This window comes from Equus quagga, chromosome 16, assembly GCF_021613505.1.
Source record: "Equus quagga isolate Etosha38 chromosome 16, UCLA_HA_Equagga_1.0, whole genome shotgun sequence".
NCBI classification, from domain to species: domain Eukaryota; kingdom Metazoa; phylum Chordata; class Mammalia; order Perissodactyla; family Equidae; genus Equus; species Equus quagga.
This window is the reverse complement of record NC_060282.1, coordinates 64,017,949-64,034,030: the sequence shown is the minus strand read 5'-3', so window position 1 is coordinate 64,034,030 and position 16,082 is coordinate 64,017,949. Positions and strand designations below refer to the sequence as shown.

Below are 16,082 nucleotides of genomic sequence, written 5' to 3'. Positions count from 1 at the left end.
ATAGGCTACTGCAGCATAGACTCTAAGAAATAGTAAATTACTTTTTGTGGGGAAGAGTGATTGGCAGGCCAGGAGAAGAGCAAAGCAAGACTAAATGAGAAATGGATGAACTTTGACAACAGATTTTCTTTTCTCTCCACAAATACTATGAAAATACATAATAGTGTATACTTAGACTGATTAAATTTGACTTAGACAATCAAATCAAAGATAACGCAAAATAATACTGCTTTCAACTAAAGTGATGTATGTTTTTGAGATAGTTATAATTAGTTTTAAAGTTATTAGCAGTTTCACAACAACGCTGTTAGCAGTAATAACAAAACGTGGGGCCATCCTCGTGGTGTAGTAGTTAAGTTCGTGCACTCTGCTTCAGTGGCCCAGATCCCAGGTTCAGACCTAGTAGCGCTCGTCAAGCCACACTGTAGCATCATCCCACATAAAACAGAGGAAGATTGGCATAGATGTTAGCTCAGTGACAACCTTCCTCAAGCAAAAAGAGGAAGACTGACAACACATGTTAGCTCAGGACCAATCTTCCTCACACACATAAAAAAATAAAAAAAACCAGTGTCACTAAATTTAAAACGTCAAAAACTTTAAAAGCTACAACAATACAGTAGTGCTTACTTTTATAAGGTCTTTGGGAACTATTCAAGGAAAAGGTAATTTAATTTTCTTCACAGCACCAGAGAGCAGTATGACCACTTTATAGGGGCTGTGGGGGAGTCTCAGAAGATTAATAGAACATTCTTAGTTATTCAGCTGGCTAAATTATGAGGTTTTTTTTTGTTTTCAGAATACTAAGATATTAGGTAAATTGTATCAGTGCATCCCAAATGACAATCTACATTCTGGTGTGAAACAATGATACAAAAGAAAAATAAGGACCATGAAGGAAAAACCAAAAACTTAGTCAATTTAAAGTCACTGTCCTCTATTTTGAGATCACGTCCTTCTTATTTTTGGTGTAAAAATGCCTTTTCTTTGAGGACAGGAGGACAGTAGATGGATGTTACTTGATTTTTAAAAAACTGTCCTTACTTGTGACAATGAAAAGTTGTCAACCCTAAGTCAACACCTCACTCTACTTTCTGGAAATTAAACTTGAAATTCAAGTGTAGTGACCACCGCAACACTTCACATCAGTCTGATGGAGATTTTAGGTCAGACACTTTATCACACTACAAAACCAGGATACAGTATTCAACATACAGGTATAAATTATTGGCAGTAATTTAGAATTATTCTATATGGTTCATGCAAAATTAAATATACTCCTACATTCCCAGTGCCTAGCACTGAATCTTACATATAACTGTCATTTTTCTCAGTCCACAAATGAATAAATCCCATGACCTATACTACGTCTCTCAACAAAAAAACTGCTTAGATAAGAAGTCTAAGAACATAATCTAATTAAAACTCAATGAAAATTCTGTCAAGTTGATAGGCTTTAGATATGAAAACAAAACTTCTGAAGGGCATTTTCTGTCACATTTTTAGAGGTCAACTTTCCCTCTGTAAAATAAAAGAGGTTAGAGGTAGTCTAATATTTCGATTTGAACCAAAGATCTGCCATCTTCATGTAAGGATCTCTGAAAGATGTACAACCTTACAGTGAATGACATAAGTATTTTCTTCTTAAAGTATTTTTATTTTAAGCATTCCCATGCAAATGAATTAAGTACTCCAGCATCAATTTTAAAACAATCTTTTGAAAAGACTGTTCAAATATCTTAAGTGATCTTGGACATCAGTAGAAACAAACACACACAATACTTGGAAGTCAATAATATTTCTTACAGACTAAAAGTGCTTTCCTTGGGCCCAGCAAAGTGATAAAAATTCACTATTAAAATGATTTGGGTAAGTTATCTAATAATTACTGTCCCTTGCATATTACGCATATAAAAAATTGCCTTACCAGCAAAAATCAGTAAATTATACCTTTGTAAATGATGTTTAGTTTTTAAAAGCTGGTCAGGGTATTGCCTGAAGCATTAGTTGTAACAGAAAATCTAGAGGCAAACTAAACGTCCATCAAAGGGAAACAGCTAAAATAAATTCAACATACCTACCCATTCTAAGTTTATGGCCATTAATACAAAAAAGAACTATACATGAAAGGATTCCATGATAAAAAGCTAAATGAAAAAAGTTGCAAGCTAACATATATATGTGATTCCATTTTTTAAAAAATAAAACAAAGCATAGAAATACTGGTGAAATAAGGGCTGGCCCGGTGGCATAGTGGTTAAGTTCATGCACTCTGCTTTGGTGGCCTGGGGTTCGCAGCTTTGGATCCCGGGTGCAGACCTACAAGCTGCTCACCAAGCCACACCGTGGCAGCATCCCACATACAAAACAGAGGAAGACTGGCACAGATGTTAGCTCAGTGACAATCTTCCTCAAGCAGAAAGAAGAGGATTGGCAAGAGATGTTAGCTCAGGGCCAATCTTCCTCACCGAAACAAAAACAAAGAAAAAAAGAAAGAAATAGTGGCAAAATATTTTATGTACATACATACAAGAAAAAAATTTGAAAAGATACCAAAGCTTGACTTGGCTGTGTCTGAGGCTTGGTGACAGAATCCTCCACTTTTTCTTCTTTATACTTACGCAGTTCTGTACTGTGAGTATGGTTTTTTCCAAAAAGATATACCACTTACGTAATTTTTAAAGACCAGTAACATTTTTAAACTAAGTGAAATTAAAAAGTAGAGATATAAAAATTATTCACTCTTTGGATGATATAAGCAAATAATAAACATTAATAATAAACTTGGAGGAAAATAGTATTTCTCAACTTCACACATGATTTATGATTTATTTTGGGATTTAGGATTTTCGTCATATCTGGATGCTCTTAATCTGTTAGTTTAAGTCAATTAACTTTAAAAAAAATTAAATCAATTTACCCAAATCCCAAGCAATAATATCTACACAATCAAAGCTTGATATTCCAGGATATTTTTCTCAATACACTTATTTTTCTTTTTTAAAGACTGGCACCTGAGCTAAGATCTGTTGCCAACCTTTTCTTCTTCTTCTTCTCCTCCTTTTTAAAGCCCCCCAGTACACAGTTGTATATTCTAGTTGTCGGTCCTTCTGGTTGTGCTATGTGGGACGCCACCTCAGCATGGCTTCACGAGCAATGTGTAGGTCTGAGCCCAGGATCTGAACAAGTGAAACCCTGGGCCGCCCAGGCGGAGTGCACGAACTTAACCATTCAGCCATGAGGCTGGCCCTCAATACAATTTAAAAACCTTAACTATAGGTTGCACTCCCTATCTGAGCCCAAACAGACTGGGATAAAGAGAGAGAACCTTGACTGAAATAAATACAAAGTTGATTTCTGTTCTACCTAAAGTCATCTCTCTAGGAAACTAGCCTACTCTATTGCCAGTACACAAACTACATCAAATCACTTATCAGTATACAAGAATTCCATTTCAAAAGTCACTAACAAAATTTGTTAAAGAAAAAAAATCTTAGTTATACCGTTTTATATATTAACATATTTATGTATTAAAGAATGCATTATGATGAATGCTTTTTTCAGTCATGGAAACAATTTAACTTTCCTATTTAAACTGACTTTTTACGTTTTAATCCACAACCAACTAACACTAGCCAAATCCAGTTGTATAATTGTGAAGTGATATCAGATATTTATACAGTACAATGTATTTGGTAATAATTGCATGCAGATTGACTGGCTGGCAACAATCATTAACGAAAGAACTGTTTCAGAGGGGGCATGTGCTGGTCTCTAAAACTGCAGCCCTGAGTCCTCTCTGAGCTGAAACACAGAGTTCCTTTTATTAGTCATTCTGCAGCTTTTAAGAGAAAAGAGATAAGTAATTGAGAAATCGATTTGCAACTTACATATAATAAATGATTATTATCCCTAATGAATATAAATTGCTTCCAAACAAGAAGGAAACGATCAGCAGCCCAATGGAAAAACAGGAAAAGGACATGAGTAGGCATTTCATAAATGGAAACATAAAGGGACAATAAACATGAAAAAATGTTTAATGATCTCACTAGTGGTCAAATCAATGTTAATTAAAACTGTTATCTCTTTTTCTCCATCAAATTGGCAAAGACGAAAAGGAGGACAACCCAATAGTGGTAAAGGCACAGGCAAAGTGCAATTTTTCTCGTGGGCAACCTGGCCATACGTACATAATAGCAACCCCATTTCTAGAAATGTGTCCTAAAGAAATACTCTGACACTGACAAAAATCTGAATAGAGGGGCCGACCCATGATGGAGTGGTTAAGTTCGCACGCTTCGCATCGGTGGCCCAGGGTTTCGCCGGTTCGGATCCTGTGCGCGGACATAGCACCGCTCAGCAGGCCACTGTTGAGGTGTCATCCCACATGCCACAACTAGAAGGACCCACAACTAAATAAAATATACAACTATATACTGGAGGGATTTGGGGAGAAAAAGGAAAAATAAAATCTTTAAAAAAATCTGAACAGAAAAAGCTATCCTCTTAAGTATTTTGCATAATAGTTTAAAAAATTGGAAAAGAAACTGAAATGTCTAACAAGAGGATGGCTTAAATACACAATGGTATCTCATGCATAGTTTAAAAGGCTAAACAGACATTAAAAAGATAGTTTTAAGTCTGAAAAAGAAAGCTGGTCAATACACAATCCAGATTACAAAATACTGTCTATAATCTCATTTTTGTAGAAATTGTGTACAGGCACATTCATTACAAAAGCCCAGAACAGGAGTTAGCAATTTTTCTGTAAAGGGCCAAATACATAATAAATATTTTAGGTTTGTGGGTCATACGGTCTCTGTCACAACTTGCTCAACCCTGCCCCTGTACCAAGACAGCAGCCAGAGGCCATACGTAAATGACTAAGCGTGGCTCTACTGTCCTCTGAACAGGGCCAGCCGTCTCCTCCTAGTTCCTTCTTCCTCTATTTGAATGAAGATTCTGTCTTAGAAGGAGTGTAGGATTAAGATGAAGGATACAGATGAAAGTATTCAGTATAAATAGCCAGCACATACTAAGTGCCAAAGGAGGTAGACACTATTCATTGATGTACATTTTTTCCCTTTTTCTTTCCCCTTTAATTGGCTATATACTATAAAAAAAAATTTTTACACTTGCATTTATCAAATTGCACATATATTCTGCTCATAACTTTAAATTCAATTGTACTAACCTTTTACTGCTTCAAAGAAACAAAAATACCTATCTTGCTATGGCACTCATGTAAATTCCCAGGCTTTTTTTCCATTATGGATTTGTAGATCAATAGAAATAATTTTCCACAGCATTTACATTTACTCCACAATTCTTAGGACATCCAATTATGGTTAAAAGAGCAAGAACCATGCAGTAACCAGGATTAGCACCCTAAATCCCAGCGCACACTCCCCCTACAGCAGTGTGACCTGAGGCAAATTGCTTAACCTGTCTAAGCGTCTTCTTCCTTCATCTATAAAATGGGATAATACCTGCTTCACACGGCTGTTGAAACAATTAAATGAACTAACAGGTGGAAACAATTTTACAATGCTTCAAACACACTAAGAACTCCATAAATAAAACATCAATACTATTATTACTGCTCAAAAGCAGTAACACTACTGCCAAGACTAAATTATTTGGTACCCTTGTTTTCAGTGATTTTTGAAAAGCTGAGCACAGTTCGGATCCAAGGCAGGGACCTGCACACCACTCATCAAGCCCTGCTGTGGCAGCATCCCACATACAAAATAGAGGAAAACTGGTACACATGTTAGCTCAGCAACACTTCCTCAAGCAAAAAGAGGAGGATTGGCAACAGACGTTAGCTCAGGGCCACTCTTCCTCAGCAAAGTAAAATAAAATAAAATAATAAAACTAACCCGGGGAAGAGGAGCAAGCCTGCCATGTATTGTTGAAACTGGGTGAGGGGGTGCATCCAGTTCTTTATATTATCCTCACCACTTCTGTATGGTTGGAAGAGTTCCACAAGAAAATGTGTTTTAAGTGCAAAGGTCAATCTTTTCTTTGGGGTTTACTACAAATCTCGGTCATGGTCAGGAAGGTACAAAGGAAAGTTCTGGGAGGCGGAAAGTGAAATGGCAACACAAGGCAAGTGAGGCTGGTTAAACCACCCAGCCGACCAGTCATTGTGCTCCTCCTCCCGGAATCCCCGAGGCCCGCCTGGAGGCGCGCCCGCGGGGCCCGCCCACCTAGTCCCGGCCTGCCCGAGACCGCCGCCTAGCGGCCGGCGCGCGAACTGCAGCTCCGGAGGATGGGGCGACGGGCGGGGGAGGGGGAGATGGGGGCAAATGGGTGGGTGGGCGAGTGGCCGCCTTCACTGCGAGCCGCCCGACTCGCCTCCGCTCCGCCCAGCTGCAGCCCCAGCAGAGCCTGGGCCACGCCGGCCGCTCGAGAACGTCTCCGCCTCCCTTCAGCCGGGCGCAGACACCCACCCAGCCCACGGAGCCCGCCGACCTCGCCGCCAGCCCGGACTGGGCTCCTTCCGCTCCTGCCCTGACTGTTACCAGGGCTTCCCGCCGCCGTTGACCCGACTGCGCCTCCTCGACTCCCCGCCAACCGCTTTCCCGAGTCCTTAGCCCCACTTACCTCGGCCGCGCGGCAGCCAGCTGCCTTCTTCAGCTACTCGGGCTTCCAGCTTGGCTGTTCCAGGGTGTTGCCGCCAATCATCGAATCTCCGCCCCGAGCCGGGGCCAGACTGACCAATCAGCTTCTTCCTCCGGCCCGGAGGCGGGCACTGAGAGCCGGGAACGGAAGGCGAGGCGACCGCTTGACGCGCCCGCAGCCGCCTCCAGCAGCCAGTGTGCGCACGCGCGGAGCTCGGCGTGGGCCGTGCGCTTTCGCTTGGACCTGGCTTTGTGTCCTCACTTCTCTACCCCGGGAAGTAGTTTGTTTGTGAACCTCATGCTCTAGGGTTATAGGAATACCCATATTCTGAATGTAGCCGCGAGTGTGTTTTACCTTGAAAGAAGCTGTGAGTCTTAAGCCCTGTTAACCTAACACAGGTTGAGCCCTTTCATCCCACGCTGTAGGGACTTGCCTTCGCTCGGCGGATCTGTCTAAGCGGACCTCATATCCGTGTTTGTGTTTAAGAGGAATGAGGGTGCGGGTTGTACGAAGTGCCTGGTGGATGAGGATTTTACTTTACTGTCTTCAGTTCCAGCAGCCGTTTATTCTGACTCATTGGGACACGTGCTTTTTAATAGTTGACTATTCTGGGACCCTCTGGGTTTCAAATAATTGTCATGAAAATATGATTACATTTATAGCTAACAGTATATTCGGCATGATTATGTCTGTAGGCCTGATAAAAGATTCATACGTAGGGTGAAAAACATGTCAGTATTTCTGTGTGGCCTTTCAAGGGGCTGTCGCTGATTGGCTGTCTCTCTTACCCTCCCATTGTAATTGATCCCAGAGGTCACTGGGCAGGCACCCGAGCTCTGTTGTACTTATCCCTTGCCCCCAAGTCTCTGGCGAGGGCTCTCCTCCTTCAGTAAAGGCGTTAATTCGTTTACTCAACAAGGAGTTTTGGGGAGCCCACTATGACAGTACAAGGATTAGTAACAAGCTTTGAACCACGCCCTCAGTGAGCCTGCAAGTTAAGAGGGAGATGGAAACACAAACTGTATAACCAAATATTATAATGGAGGTATGGAGGGAGCCTGGGAGACCTGCCTAAGCTGGCCAGGGAGCTCGGGGAACATGTCCAGGAGGAGGGAGTCTTGGGCTGAGGCTTGATGAAAGAGCCCCGGCTTCTGAGCTGAAGGGTGGAGACAAAGGATGAGGGCATTTCTGGCAAAGTTTGCTTGTTTCTTCTTCTGAGATCTTTCCAGGGTGAATTTACTGCAAAGCTAATAAAGCTTGTGTTCAGGCCCCAGGACTTGCACTAGCCCTTCCCAAGACCCAAGGAGGGGCCCTAGCACTGAGTTCACCTGGTCTTATACTGTTTTCTACTCTTTAAAAAAAAAAATGATGAGGGGGGGCCTGTCCTGTGGCACCGTGGTTAAGTTCAAGCACTCTGCTTCTGCGACCCTGGGTTGGGGTTTGGATCCTGGGCAGGGACCCACACATCACTCATCAAGCCATGCTGTGGCAGCTCCCACATACAAAATAGAGGAAAACTGGCACAGATGTTAGCTCAGTGACAATCTTCCTCAAGCAAAGAGGAAGATTGGCAACAGATGTTAGCGTGGAGCAAATCTTCCTCACCAAAAAAAAAAAAAAAAAAGAAAGAAAAAATATGTCTTCCTGCACCCCTCAGGGAAGTTTTCATTCCAACTTCTTCATGCTAGGTGCCCTAGAGTGGCCCTGGGCATTTTTGGTATCTGGGTGAGGGAAAGAGAGTTAAGTTGAACTTGAGCCACTTCCAAGATAAGTTATTGCTGGCTTTCCTGGTGTTGGAATGGCTTCCAGGAAAACTCCAAGCCATGCTTTACTCCATCTCATCTAAAGGGCCTATGGATGTGCCCCAGGGTGCCTGGTACTAGAAGTATGTGGCTGGTGGAGGAGAAAGAGGGTTTGAAATGTGCTGAGCCAGAAGCTAATCTAGGAGAACATCTTCCAGTCATCTTGCTTTTAAAATTACTATAAGCAGGGGGCTTCACTTTTTGTTTTTAATAAACTTTACTTTAGAATAATTTTAGATTTACAGAAAAGTTACAGAGATAGTGCAGGAAATTCCTGTGTACACTTTACCCAGTTTCCCCTCATGCCAATATCTTACATTACCATGATACATTCATAAAACTAAGAAGCCAACATTTACTATTTAGTAAATAGTATATTACTATTTACTAAACTCTAGATTTCATTCAGGTTTTACTAGTATCCTTTTTCTGTTCCAGGATCTAATCCAAGATGCCACATTGCATTTATTCACCATATTTCCTTAGATTCCTCTGGTCTGTGGGAGTTTCTCAGTCTTTCCTTGTTTTTCATAACCTTGACATGACCATGACAGTTTTGAGGAGTCTGGTCAGGTATTTTGTAAAATGTCCCTCAATTTGAATTGATGGTTTTCTGATTAGACTGGGATTATAAGTTGGGAAAAATACATCATCACATCATATCCAGGGATATGTGATATCAGTATGACTTATTACTGCTGATGCTAACCTTGATCATGTAGAGGAAGAACTATTCCTCTACCCTTCTAGTTTCTTCTGATTGGTCTAAGAGTTAACATGACGTGAGACAGAATAACAGGAGAAAATCAAAAAAAGTTTCATAACATGTATAAATGGGAGACACCCAGGAAAACTGAGGAACTCACCAAAATGGCTGAAGCCACCACCTTAAATACTGTCTTCAGCTAAAGACAAAAGAAGATATTGGGGTAGTGGTTTGGGACTTTAGAAGGGGGAGCAAGGCAATTCACGTGGAGATGAAAAAGCAAATGTTTGGTAAACAAATGTTTACCATGCCTTGCAAAGACAATGGGACATGCAGAGGACTTTGATCAAATGGGCCTTGCTAGCTTCTTCCCTGTCTACCATACCTAGTTCATATTATACTATGGTTATCTATGGTGAAAATTCCTTCCTGGAACAGGCCTTCTGTCTTAAATTCTTTCAGGCATTTGGGGGAAGCTCAAGGTTTCTTCCTTTGTGTTTTGTTCTTAAAAATAGTCAAGCCAAAGAGACACATTTTGGGGTAGCAAATTTTGCTCCCCTACAATCACCTGACCATAGTAGTGTTTGCCAGTTTCTCCACTGTAAAGTTGCATTTTCCCCCCTCTTTCCATAGTGTCTTCTTTGGAAGCAAGTCTCTAAATCCTGCCTACACTCAAGGGGAGTAGGAGATTAAGCTTCTACTCCTGGAGTGGAATATCTACGTAAATTATTTGGAATTCTTCTGTAAGGAAGATTTGTTCTTCCCTCCCATTTATTTATTTATATTCAATCACTTATTTGTAAAGACTCATGTATATTTATTTTATACTTTGTTTTATATTTTATATTATGATTTTTATCTTGTTGCTCAAATTCTTCCAGCTTTGGCCATTGGGAGCTCTTTTAGATTGGCTCCTGTGTCCCTTTATTTGTGGATCATCTCCTTTTTTCTTGAACTCACGAGACTCCAGGCTGACTTTGTATTTCTCCTGCCCCAGCACCAGAGTTAGACATTTCTCTAAGGAGTCCTGGAATGTATTTAGAAACCAAGATCTAGGTACAGGGTGTACTTGTTGTTACTGGGGTGTCATTGAATCTAGCCTCTCTTAGCAGACAGAACTAGGAAATATATTACCACCTTATTTTTTAATTCTTTGTTTACAGCTCTGAGATAGGCAGCCTCTAAGATGGTCCTCCAATGATCCCTACCTCCTGCTGTTCATGCCCTTGTGTAATCCTCTCTCCTTGAGGGTGGGTTGGACCTAGTGACTTCCTTCTAATGAATGGAATACTGTACGGCAAGAGCGATGGGATGCCATTTCCAAGATTGGGTTACAAAAGGATTGTGGCTTCCATCTTGCTTACTCTCTCGTAGTCTCTCCTTCACTCTGAGAGAAGCCAGCTGCCATATTGTGAGCTGCCCTATGGAGGGGCCCACATCGCAAGAAAATGAGCAAGACCTCTGGCCAACAGCTAGCAAGGAACTGAGGCCCTCTGTCCATCAGCCTGTGAGAAACTGAATCCTGCTAACAGCCATGTGAGTGAACTTGGAAAAAATTCGACTCCCACTGGAGCCTTGAGATGACTGCAGCCCGCTGACAGCTTGATTGTAGCCTTGTGAGACCGTGAGCCAGAGACAGCCAGCTAAGCTACACACGGATTCCTTATTCACAGAAATTACAGCATAATAAAGGATGATTGTATTAAGCTGCTATGTTTTGGAGTAATTTGTTAGGAAGCAATAGGTAACATACAATTTCCATCTCCTCTGTAAGATAAATGGTTCTTAAAGTTCACGTTGGAGCTTGTTTAAGAATGCATGTGCCCAGGCCTCTTCCCAGAATCTTGGGTGATTGTTCTGCATAGCTAAATTTAGAAACCAATATAGAAGGTTACAGGGCAATCCATTTGGGTATTTTACAAGAAAACAAACTTCTTTTCTTTTCTTTTTAGTGTATCTGATCTTGGAGTTCTTTACCCAAACTAATGGCTCAGCTTTCTTGGCAGAATCCAGCATAACTGAAACTTCATCTGCTAGTTTCAGTATTTATTGAATAGAGGACAAAGAATCAGAGGTCTCTCTTACTCACTGTGCAGCCTTGAAAAAGTCCCTTGACGTTTCTTTGCTCCCAGATTCCTAACGGGAAATTAAAGGATTATAATGCCATTGTTTAGGCAAAGAGATTTATCTATTATTAAGTGTATATTAGGTAATAGAAAGTGACCAAGGCTGTTTGTGGGCCAGCATCTTTGTAGAGGTTTAACTCAGATTCTCATTTGTTCATGTTGGTAGATGGTGGGGCTGAATTCTATCAGAGAAAGAATGTGGGCTTCCAAATCAGACAGACACGTATTCAAAATATGCCTCTGCCACTTAACCAGCTGTGTGGCCTTGGGCAAGCCAGTCTGCCTCCCTGGGTCTCACTGTCCTGACCTGCACAGTCGGGAAAATAGCCACCTCAAAGAGTAGCCCTGAAGCCCGATTGTGTAAGATTTGTAAAATACTAAGAGCAATGCCTGGCTTATCATAAGGTCCCAATAAATAATATCCATGAAGGACATACAGTCACCTCGTATGGTTGTGATCCAGTGGTTAGTAAAGTAAAAGACAGGCAAATGTCCAAAGGTTTCCAGCAGCCTGTTTCTCAGATTTACTGACAATCCCATTTGGTGAGATAGGTTGAATAATTTGCAAGTCTTATACAGTATTTTCCTTGGAAATTGAGACCCTTTCTCTCTAGTTCTGCCTTTTCCCCGGCTCTAATTGCTTGTCTGTAGAAAATATAACACACTGAAATGGGCCTCAAGAGGTCCTAAGTTAGAATCCAGGAAAACTGAGCTGGTAAAAGGCCACTGAGTAGGACAGTGAAGTGCCCATGTGAGGGGCGCTTTAAGGCAAGGTGAGCCTGGATGTGTCTGGGAGAGGTTCAGCTACAGGACAGCTGGTCAAGCTAACTGCAAGACCAATAGCATCTCACAGGAGGTGAAAGTTCAAAGATGCAGGTAAATGCCTAATAGTTCATGTCCATTGACTTTAAGGCTCTGATCACTATTGAAGGCAGATATTTTGTGGAGAGTATAACAATGTTTAAATCTGCTTCAGTCGTGTAAATCAGCACAAATGAATGTTTTACTATGGTGCTCAGTGAAGAATTGTTAAGCTATTTTGATTTAATCATACACTATTGGGTATATTTGGTTGTTCTGAGCCTTGAGACTATCTTATTCTTCTCAGATCAGTGTACAAAGTGATCTGATGTATGTATATCCAAAAAGATGTATATCTAAATAGGTCAAAAGATTGTGACATTTCTTTCTACAGACCAGCTCATGGGATAGACCCTAACCTGCAGAGCTCTTTTTTACGTTTTTAAATTACATTTTGTTTTCAAAGTTGTAATTATGGAAAATGTCAAACATCCACAAAAGTAAAAAGCATAGTAAATCATTGTGAATCCTCATGTATCCATCATACAGCTTCAATAATCAGCAACTCATAGCTACCGGTTTCTTCCATACTCTTACCTGCCTTCTTTCTTATTCTTTTTTTTTTTTTTTTTTTGGTGGAGATGCTGGGGAATGAAGCCTGGGACCTCATACAAGCAAACTCTTTGTTTCTTTTGAAGCTGATCTCAGGCAAGTCATTTCAACCATAAATATTTCAATGTATATCACTAAAAGATAAGGAGACTTTTAAAAAACATAACTATAATACCATTATCAGGCCTAAAACATTAATAATTGTTTCTTAATATCATCAATTCAGTGTTCAAATTTACCTGGTTGTCTCATTTGTTTTTTATTTTTTTATAGCTGGTATCTTTGAATTACAGTCTTAAAAAGAGCCACACAGGGGCCAGCCTGGTGGTGCAGCAGCTAAGTGTACACCTTCCACTTTGGCAGCCCGGAGTTTGCTGGTTCCGATCCCGGGTGCAGACATGGCACCGCTTGGCAAGCAATGTTGTGGTAGGTGTCCCATGTATAAAGTAGAGGAAGATGGGCACAGATGTTAGCTCAGGGCCAAGCTTCCTCAGCAAAAAGAGGAGGATTGGCAGCAGTTAGCTCAGGGCTAATCTTCTTCTTCTTCAGAAAAATAGAGCCACACATTACATTTGGTGGATATGTCTTTGAAATCTATTTTAATCTACACAGCCCTCCCCTACCCAAATCCTTTTTTTTGTTTGTTTTGTTTACTGATTGCATTCCTGTGGTGACATTTAACAAATTTCTTTGTCTCATTTTATCTTCTGTAAACTGGTAGTTAGATATAAAGGCTTGATCTGATTCAGGTTCAATTTTTGGCAAGAACACTTCATAGGTGGTGGTGTGCACTTCCAGCAAGGCTACATGATGTTCATGTTTTTCTCTTCTTTGTAACATTAATGGCTATTGATGATCATTGCCTAGATCCATCATCTGATTAAGGGTTTGCAAAATGGTGATGTTCTATCATTCCCTCTCATTTATTAGCTAATTGATTCCTTGAGGTACGTTTGTAAAGAAAAGCAGGTTGAATGCTTGTTTCTTAATATTTACCAGTTTTCAGAATAATTTTTCCACATCAACTATTTTGTTACCCTGAAGTGTAGTATATATAAAAAAGGCAAGTTTAATGCTTTGTTTGGTTCTCTATTTACCAGTTTTCAGAAAAATGAGTTGGTTCCTTCAAATTCTCTAAAGGTGACCAGTGATGTTTCTTTCCCCTGACCCCGGTATCAACAAGCACTCACGAATTTTATCCTTCTAAATTAGTTTTTATCAGATTTTTTCCGGTTAGCACATTTTTATATGGAGAGAAGTCAGACTATGTACATTTATAGAACATCTTCAAGACACTAGGCTAGGTGCTCTCACTTACAATATTTTACTTAATTCCCACAGCAGCCTTGGAAGGCAGGTGCCATGATCTCTATTTTTTTAGAGGTAACTGAGGTCCTCGGTAGCAAAGTGACTAGTACAAAATGATACAGCCAGCAAGTGGTCAAACTGAGATCTGTCTGACCTACATGGCACCATGTGGCTCTTTTGCGTGAGATCCTGCGGACAGTGAGTCACTAAGTAGGGCTCACTGGTTACCCCACCAGCCTCTCTGTCTTATCTCTCATCATATATCCTCCTCAGATGGAACTGTTTCATGACCCCAAGTTTGTCACTCTCATACTTGCAAAAGCAGTTCCCTGGAACTGCTAAATACTCTTCTTGCTTTATAAACGAACACACAGATTTTTGTTGAATAGATTTTATAACATTTACATATATGATTTTACTTAATGCAAATTTATCACATTACATATAAAACTGTGTTTACATGCTCCCAGTAAAGTTAATTTGTTTTTAACCTTTGTGTAGTGGGCTTCTAGTCTCCCAGATCCTATCCTACCTATTCAGGTGATATACGCTGAAAATCTCTATTGTCTCTTTCTATATACTTTCCATGCTCATACAATAATATATAAAGATACTTACATATATGTGTAGGATATGATTTGTTATTGTTTTCAAAAATCAGAACACAATATATATACTTTTAAGCATTTTACTTTTATCACTTAACATGATGGAAATTCCTCAATGTCTCTTCCTATAAGTCTAATTTCCTTTTCATAATGGCTTCCTAATATATTTTTCATAATAGTCCATGGCCTCTAGATATACCACCGTTTACTAAAACATTCCACTATTGATATCCATTCATTTGATGTTGGGGTTTTTTGTTGGTGTTGTTTTGGATTTTTTGGTCAATATGAACAATGCTGCAATAAACATCTTTGTTCTTATGTCTTTATATCCTGGCGCTTTTTATTTTTATGGTTTAGATTCTTGAGAACGGGACTGCTGGGTCAAAAGATATATTATTTTTTATACTAGATTTTGCTGGATTGCTTTCTAAAAGGTTGTAATAATTTACATTTCCATGGCAATATCTGAGAGCCCTCTTCCTACCCATTATCCCTGCCAGCAGCAACTTTGTGTCATTTTGATTTTTGCCACTCTGATTGGCAAGTGATTATTCTCATTGTTAATTTGCATTCCCTTATTGTAAGTGAGTTTAACTGTCTTTTCATGTCTATTGGCCACACAGATTTTCTCTTGATCGAATACCAATTTATATTCTTTACCAATTCCTGTAGGGTTGTTTATTCCCTTCTTGACAGTTTGTAATAGATTTTATCTATCTGCACACTGAATTGCAAATTCACCCCCAAACCTATTGCCTATTGACATTGCTTATGTATCTTTTTGCCACACAAGAAAATTCCTTTTTAAAACAAGTCAAATATGCCAATTTCTTTCTTTTTTAACTTCTGGGTTTCCAGTTTTGTTTAAGTTCTCCCCTATGTCTATGTTGTTATTTGTGGTCTTCAAGATATTCTTAAAACATCTTTGACATTTTAGTTTTTACGCTTGAGTTGTTTTGTTTTGTTTTTGAGGAAGATTAGGCCTGAGCTAACATCCACCATAAATCCTCCTCTTTTTGCTGAGGAGGATTGGCCCTGAGCTAACATCTGTGCCCATCGTCCTCTATTTTTTTTTTTTTTTAATACGTGGGACGCCTGCCACAGCATGGCTTGATAAATGGTGCATATGTCCACGCCTGGGATCTGAACTGGTGAACCCCAGGCCACTGAAGCAGAACCTGTGAACTTAACTGCTATGCCACTGGGCCAGCCCATACACTTGAGTTTTTAATCCATCTGGAATTTAATCTTTTGGTAAATGATGTAACATATGGATACAATTTTATTTTCATTTATATGGATAGTCAGTGCTTCTATTTATAATTATTTCTCATCCTTTAAAATGTTCTATTTGACATACTTTTAACTCTACAGATTAGTTTGATAGTATATGTAGAGAATTTATGAATAATAAATACACATTCATATATCAGAGCTATGTGCTCAAAAACTTTTTGAGGGGCCGGCCCGGTGGCACAGTGGTTAA

At 40.0% G+C, this 16,082-nt stretch overlaps 1 protein-coding gene across 1 annotated transcript in view; it reads right to left on the bottom strand.

The window, feature by feature from the left end:
- The window catches only part of MTFR1 (mitochondrial fission regulator 1), a 52,094-nt gene extending 45,399 nt beyond the window's left edge, over positions 1–6,695 (bottom strand). Inside the window, exon 1 of the mRNA XM_046642276.1 lies at positions 6,613–6,695. The gene's annotated coding sequence lies outside the window, so the exon portion shown is untranslated. The remainder of the gene's footprint in view (positions 1–6,612) is intronic.
- Between the last annotated feature and the right edge of the window lie 9,387 nt (positions 6,696–16,082).